The sequence below is a fragment of the Triticum dicoccoides genome, chromosome 2A (genome assembly GCF_002162155.2).
Source record: "Triticum dicoccoides isolate Atlit2015 ecotype Zavitan chromosome 2A, WEW_v2.0, whole genome shotgun sequence".
Taxonomy (NCBI): Eukaryota; Viridiplantae; Streptophyta; class Magnoliopsida; order Poales; family Poaceae; genus Triticum; species Triticum dicoccoides.
In genome coordinates this window covers 690199320-690208070 of record NC_041382.1, presented here as the reverse complement: position 1 = coordinate 690208070, position 8751 = coordinate 690199320, and positions in this window count along the sequence as shown.

Here is an 8751-nt window from a genome sequence, read left to right as displayed (position 1 = left end):
TTGTCAATCGGTTCTTTGAGGACTTGGAGATAGCTACTATGAGGAAATCAACGAGTACTATATCCATATCCATGGATTTTGCACAGGCTAGGTGAAACAGAGTTAGTTGATTAGGGTTAGCCACTCTTAGACACAAGTTTTAGGTTTTTCACCTTTGGACTTTTGGGCATATATTTTGAAATCACCTTTTTCTTTAATTCTCGTTGGGCTTTGGAACTTGGATTTGGGAACTATATAGCTTGTCATGTGGGATCCACCTGCCAGAAGGGGTAACCATGGGGTGATTCCTAAATACATGACCAATCAGTGAAATCTTGGGCATCTGTTCGCTGAAATCCATAGGTACAAAGCATCATCCAAATCAATGTATTCTCAATGGGCTAGGTATCCATGGCCCATGGGTATCTGGATGTATCGATAATTTCACCATCTGTAATACATACTATTGTTGTTTCTAAAAGAACATACTATTACTATAACACTCAAGGAAATGAAAGGGATTCTACCGAAAGTAATCTTCTTCTCAAGATCTCAAACACACGGATGTGAACAAGAAAATAATTAAAAATAGTAAAAATAATTAAAAAAATCTATTTTTGGCACTAAACAAATATATATATATATATATATATATATATATATATTTCACGTCTGGGTTCTACTATATATATTAACGCTTGGTCTTTTAGTTTGGTAGATAATTTTTAACATCCTCCATAAGGTCAAATTCACAAGGACCCACAGGTGCGAGGGCACAAACCTGCCCAGTTGTGTCGGTCATCTAATTGCTTTAATATTCATCAACTTGATTAGTCCTAGGCCTTTGATTACTGCGGGGCGAGGTCTATTCATGCATGCTTTATGCAACTTTTGCCAGAGTTGCATCTATGCCATCTATCCCACCTCCCATGTCATTTCATTTCAGTTTTAGTTTTCACCCGCTATATATTATAAACCAAAAGTTTAAATTAAGTTTCATTAGCATGTGTTCATCGTGACGAGAACTTTTGAGCAATACAAATCTTGAATATATTCTGACAACTTTTTTTGAAAAAGTCTCAAATATTTAAACATGATAGTCGTAATAACATCCAATTTTACCAAGTACCATATGCTTTTATGGTTTCAGGGTTCTGGGCTAGGGCTTAGGGTTTGTGGCTTAAGTTTTAATTTTTGAAACTTGCTAAACTTATCATCATTTCCCAAGTTTTAGTAGTTGAAACTTGCCGGCCCGCCCGATTTGCCTCGTGGTCCACAAAGTCATTGTATTCCACACGAAGGCACACCAAATTTTAAGTTTCAGCTTCCGAAACTTGTGAACTTTTTCGTTCGCTAGTACCAAGTTTCAACATTTGAAACTTAACAAAATTTTAAAAACTCATCAAAACATGTTTAAATGGATCTTATTTGAAAGCACAAATGTGCATAAGAATTATAAATCTGACTTGTGCTTCAGAAGATATAACAGATTCAAATTCAAAAATCAGAAGAAAAACTGTGGAATGTAGCATGGGTGGAGCAGGCAAAAACTAAAAAAAACTGCTTGCATGAACCTCATCTAAGATAATTAAAAGTAAATCACACACCAAGACCGAACCAGTTTCCAAATCAGAAAGCAACGGAATGGCCGGAAATTTGCGTGCCACTGCACCTGCGTGCCACAAATCGTCTTCGGCTTCGTAAGTTACTTCGATGGTACTACAGGGCAGCTTTATCTACCACTCATCATACTCTAGTGGCACGAAGTCGGACCAAAACAAGTTTCGCAGCAAGTGCTGGCTACGTATGCCAAATAGCGTACTCGACAGAGACAGGGCCACTAGCTAGTGAGGTCAAACCAACACGGACCTAGCTAGCTTCTAAACAAGAACACGTCTCTTCTGCGCAAAAAAGAAAGAGTGGAGAGGAACACTCAGTTTCAATTTCCCACTTGCAAGCTAGCGGCTGTGTTTGTTTGGGTTTTAGAGACCAGTTTCCGGTAGAAATAAGCTGAAGCCGTAACAAACAGCTAAAACGGAGCTGCTTTGGGCTCACAGTCCAAAACAGTTTCAGTCGTATTTACGTGGTACTGGTTGTAGCGAGTCGAGCCGTGCTTCAACCCGGAAACTGTTTTGCCTCAGTGAAATTCCCACTGATGCCCTTGTTAATTCAGCCCAATTACGAAAGGAATGCCCCCGATGCCCCGTTTCAGTCGATCCCCGTCTCATCTCCTTCATCGCTAACACACGCACGCAGAGGGCAGCGAGAGGGAGAGGAACCTAGGGTTCTGCCGCCGCCGCCGCAAGAGCCTCCGGAGCCTCCACTCTCCGCCGCCGCAAGAGCCCTCGCCGTCGCCGTCATCCACCGCCTCCACTCGCCGTCATCCGCCGCGGGAGCCGACGCTGCCTCCACTCGCCGTCATCCCTACTCGCCGGTCCCCTCCACCGCCTCCACTCACCTTCATCCACTGCCGGCCTCCGACGCCCACTTTGATAAATGTGATGAGGATGAAAATTACATGCCTGCAGTCTCACGGTCAACACCTTTGCTTGCCGACGTCGTTCCCACTTCCTCGGATGAAGGCAACATGAACTACACGCGTCAGTCAAGATATTTTATGTATATATGAGCAAGAAAGTGAGAAAAATATTTTTATGAAAGATTTTATGCATTACCATAGAACAAATCATTCTCTGTCAGTCAAGATACCATTTAAACAATCTATTAACACTAAATCAACAAGTTACCCTGATCTCAATATTCTAAGGGCATTTCAGGCTTTTCATTAGCTCAGAGTCGTTTCCACAGCTGCGTTGCCAAACAGCTAACCTGTACTACAATTGTTTCCGCGGCACAGCAGTTTTGCCAGCACAACAAGTCCACAGCTGAATCTGTTGAAATTGAAGCCCAAACAAACACAACCAGCATACTGTATACTTTCTTGCGGCAGCTCAATTTACTCTACCACACGTATACCAAGCCCCTTGGTTTACCGAGCCGTCGATCCCAAATTTTTCAACAGCAACTAGTAAGATCGTGAGTACTCCAATATATTACCTTAGTCCAAAATTCTTGTTTTAGCTTTGTCTAAATACGAATATATTTAACACTAATTTTTTTGAAACCGAAGGAGTAATATGCAAGCCTTTAACCTTCTGCCCATTCCTTGAGAAATTACTCCATAAGTAGAGGTTTATATAATTACGTGTCTGATGCTGTAATTAAGCGACAAGCACGTGCGTGCGTTAACATTCCGGACCCCATGTTACCCGGGCCCGTTACCGTAGCTCTGGAAACATGGAAGGATGCTTTTGTCGCTGCCAGTTTGCATCGTTTGTTCGGCCGCGGTTGCGGTGCTGCACGCCGGCTTCATGTTTGCACATGCGCTGCCCATGCCTCGCATGCCTGACGGTATTCTATAGTCTTACCAGCAAATCGAGAAAGCCTCCTCCCCCGAGGTGGTTAAATCAAGGGCCTTTTGGAATGCATGATTCTTTTTTCACATCAAAGGCCTGCAATTTCATATAGATATGAAATGACATAAAACAGAGTTATTAGGTTTATAAGAGAAATTAGGCTGAAAACCGCAACAACAAGAAAAGAAGAAGCATAAAAGGCTACAAAATGCTGGCCCAATACAGTGTAGTAAGCGAATTATTCGAAGATGTCTTCATGCAGGAAAAGTGACACTCGTGGGCACTGTGCGGCATCGACTCCCGTGAAAGCCTCAAGCTTTCATCCAGAACCGCCATATCTGCTCTACCAAACCTCGAGCAAGGGTCTGACCACACCAACAGCTCCCACAATAGCCTCAAAACTGAACGGTCACAAACCAATGAAGAGGAAGCACTCTTCGACATACCTTCGAGGAGGAGAAAGACACCATTGAGCGCCATCATCGCCGGCATGAACCCCCGCCGAAGGTCAAGTTTCCGCTAGTGCCTTGAGCTCCACCTAGCGAGCCCTTATGAGGGGATCTTTGCCGCTGAACCCGCAATACGAGTCGGTTGGGATCCTCTGTAGTATTGTACGATCGATGTCGTGTGGATCCAACCCCACGTGTCATCGTCACTACAACACCATACAATACTGCAGAAAATCTCAACCCCGACAAGCCTCACAGACGTACCAATGAACTGGAACTATGCGGGATAGAGGACGCTGCCGCCACCATCGCATCGCCATGGAGCCCATACCAGGCCAACAACTAGTGCCACCAACGATCCACTACCTCACCTAGCCCACCAATGGGACCGCCTACCCCGACCATGGCCAACCCGGACCCCAAAAAAGCCTCCATCCCCTTCCGCAGCCACCACCAGTACGGTCGGCGTCCAACAAGAATGCATGAATCTTAAAATGCAAAAACAAGAAATCAATTAATAGAGTTTATATTTCATCACTCACTTTTGTTTGGACAAGGAAGGGCATGCCCCATCTCTCTACATTTTCGAATGTACATCACCAAATTTATTGCAGCAACTAACATGGTAACCAAATGGATCGGCTTACCAAAAAAAGAAGGAGAATTTTGACAAAATTCTCATGTCATGATCACCTTTGGAACTCCCAACTAGCCTTGTGGTCGCCTTCTTCTCCATAATCCAAAAATCTTTCTTGGGGGACGAATATCACCAGCATCCCCTGGTGAGAACCATTGGTAACATGAAACTCCAAGATAGCACCATTAAGTGGGGGATCACCATCCATATGTTGATTTTGTATAGTCTAACCAATTGAAGCCAGACTTGAGCAAACACCTTCAGCAAGGAGACAACATACGTACGTTGATATTGTCTGGTCCCGCGAGTAAATGATATGTGAGAAGTTTTCACCCAAAGAAACACATGAATCTTTCGATGCCTATACACCACACGATCAATATATGCATGCCTACATAGAACACTACATCAGATGGCTCCATGCGTGAATAGGATAAAGAATGTGCCAACCGATACCCCATGAGAAACAAAGCCGTCTTTGCTGGAATCATAGGAGAAGTTCACTGAAAGCATGATGATGATGTTGATCATCTCTCTCATGCTACATGAACCATTCCCACACCATTATGAGAGGCCTACATCCCATCGCTCCCCGTCGTATATGTGTCACAACACACATTGAGCAAATTATCTTACTAAGATGTGCTTGAAACCACGGCCTCGAGCCAACATAGAGCAGGGACCACCGAAAAGAATAACAAATACATACTCCCTCCCTTCCAAGTTTAAAAGGCCTATCTCAATATTTTCATATTTCCATTATATTAGTCCCTCTTAGAGTCACATCTAGTTAAACTGATTTGAGTCCCACGCCATAGTTAATCAATGGAGATGAGAGAGAGTGAATTAGCAGCCATGCATGCACTCTTATCTTGCATGCACCATGAAAATCCAATTCGAGGGAGGGTGATGCACTTATAGCTTCAAAGTTGAACATGGGGATATTTAATTTGGCAGTTTTGAACCCACGAAACTTGCGCCCTCCATTCACCATGTACCTTGCTTGCTGAGAATTTTGAGATGAGCCCTTTAAATCAGAAGGGAGGGAGTAGTTTATGTATCGAAAGGTTGAAAAGACAAAGTTAAAAACTACATTATCACACTAAAAGTTAGCCTCGTGTTGGGGAGTTTTTCAATTGTCCTACAAGGCACGTCAAGCTCAAATGATTGCGACTCAAAATCCGACAGTTCCTTTCTAGAACAAACATTCCAAAGGTCTGTGATCAACACCTCAATAAACTTATCTTATTGTGCTTTACAAATATGAAAAATCATCATTCGTCGAGGCGGATGTTTTGAGCCATGGGCATGGAAGAAATGATGCCCAAACGCCAATGGATAAGTTTCCATGTCATGCATTCGGACAAAGTTAAAAACTACTCGTGCTCTCACCCGTTGTGGCCTATATGTCTACTGTAAGTGCCTTCCTATGAAGGAGAGAAGCCAAACATGCATGTGTGCTTTTGTTATGCACTTGCCCTCCATAACATTGCTTCATCGAAAGGATTTGTGGCTCCCTCAAACTGAAACCTATATGTCGAGCTTGCCAAGACGTCGATCGAGTCCCGTGGAGTTGGATCAAGGTGTATAAACTATAGGTGGATGCCATGACATGTTGAATCATACATAAATAACAAGACATTGTTTAGGACAATGCTTGCCATTTGGATGTTACAACATATGCTACAAATTTGAACAGACAAGAAGTCAATACAAACAAAACAAAGGGATTACTTGAAGTGCATGCTCATGTTAGAAATTCTTAAGGATGCAATGGGTTTCTATGAAGTAATTTAAGTAGGATCAACATAATCCCATTAGGAAAATACGATGAACAAATAAGTCCCCACCAAAACAAACCAAAGGATAAGGTTAGAGGGTCCCTACTGAAATTACTCCATAGAACCTAGTATTTTGTTCGAAAGACATACATAGAAAAGTTGTTAAATTATAATATTCCAATTCCTGTAAATTTTCTTGAAAAGTCCACAATGCATAGGAGGGCTAATTAATGTCTACAATACCCTGCTTGATGGAGGTACATCCACGGTGTGGTAGGGAACTTGATCGAGGGCAGTGACAGTGCCATGCCCTCTGGATATATCTATAGAGGACAGGAGGGCCCCTATGATAGTAGGGCGGCCAAGCCAAAGCTCGATGTCCACCGGCAATCCGGAGCACATCACCACCTTGGTGGACAAGACAAATAGTCCCTTCTGAATTATGCTACAAATCGTCTATATACAACATGATTTAATTGACGTCTGTTATCTACCAAACGTAGCATAGGACAACTCCTCGATTGACTCGGGACTTGTAGTGCCTCGTGCACCTATATAAGGCATGGCAGGGACCCTACCCACCCTGATAGGCACATTATTATAGCAGGACATATGAGGCTTTAGCCCCTAGATGATCTAGCGGTCAACCCCCTTGTAAATACAAAATACTACTCCCTCCGTCCCAAAATAAGTGTCTCAAGCTTAGTAAAACTGTGTACTAAAGTTAGTACAAAATTGAGACACTTATTTTGGGATGGAGGGAGTAGTTCTAAGACAAACATGGAGTAGGGCATTACCTCGATCTGAGGGCCTGAACCTGGGCAAATCGTATTCGTGTGCACCATCCAGATCTCTTATGCGTTTACTATCCTCAGATGGGTATTCTCTCAAATTTACCACGACAGGAGGAGGGATTACTCACCTCCAATATGCAGATGATACAATGGTCATGGTTGAGAGGTTGGAGTTGAACGTCATCAACCTTAAGTTCATCCTCATGTGCTTCAAGTCGATGTCTGGGTTGAAGATTAACTCCACCGAGAGCGAGGTGGTATTCTTAGGATATACTTCGAAGGAGCAACATCGCATTGTGAACATCATGAAATTCATTTTCAACCTTCCCCATCACCAACCTTGGCTTCCTAGGAACAACGCTAGGATCCTTATGTGGGACCTGTACCTGCTAGTACATCAGGTTGGGTTCCGTATGGAGTAGTGATGGTGTAAGTTCTTGTCCAAGGGAGCCAAGAAGATCCTCGTCATCTCTTGTCTCTCTAGTTTCCCAATGTTCTTGGTGGGGTTGTACTTGCTTGCAGAGGGGGTCCATTGGGACATGGAGAAATAGATATCCCTCTTCTCTTTGGGATGGGGTGTGGATGAGAAACATAAGTACCACATGGTCAAATGGGAGCATATTTGTTTCCTCAGGGACCATGGCGGTGTCAGGATCATCGTATCCTACAAGATAAATGTGGCCATGCTCCTAAAATGGGTTAGGGAAATCATGCACTATTAGGGCCGGTCTCTGGTTGCGCCTCATCCCCTTGAAACGCCTTCAAGATAGTCCTTGATGACGTGTTCCACAAAGGAGGGATCCCTATTCTTGAGAACTATTCAGGGCGTTAAGCATCTCATTTAGGAGGGAGCCCGAAATGAGGCGGTGACAGTGAGTCGACCTTTTTTTGGTCGGACACTTGGTCTTACCCCCGTTCTTCGTTAGTAATGAACCCGATGCAACTCTTGTGGAGGTCCTCAGTAATGTCCATTGAAACCTCTCATTCCTCCGATCGTTCGGAGCAGATGATGGGTTGCCTAGGAAGCTCTTACGGCTCTTGAAACATGCCTTCTCTCTCCCAACCTCTAAAAACCATCTCTTGGAGACTATCACCTTCAGGCACTTTATCCTCTAAATCGGTCTACTTGAAGCTCATGGGGCAGCCTGGCCCAGTTGTATTGTGGAGATGTGAAGTGCGTGTGTCCCCTTTAAGATCCGGACCTTTCCATGACAACTTTTTCTTGGTCAGCTCCTTTCAGACACGAAAGTAAGGAATCTGACCGGCTCGGGCGACGACTTGTATCTTTGTGTGGAGAAGATGAGAAAGACCCACATCTTTTTCTCGTGCATTGTGGTGCAATTCTCGTGGAGTTGCATGTGTGAGGGCATGTGGTGTAGTTGAAACCCTGCAGATGTGGGCAAGTTTATCGCTATACTTGAATCTCTTGCTAGTAGAATGCGACACGTCCTCTTGTCTAGCTTTGCGGCACTTGCTTGGGACTTGTGGGCATCACGGAACAAACTTGTGATTGTGCACGAACCGTTGCGACATGCTACTGACGCTCCATACAGATCGCTTGCTTTCATTCAGCTATGGTGGTTGCTTGTGAGCCATAAGGATCATGACGTACGACAGTTGCTCCATCATGGATCGGCTGTAGGCCGTGGCTCGTTGACTCAGCTTTGGCAGTCGTCTTGTACCCGTTTTTCTTTG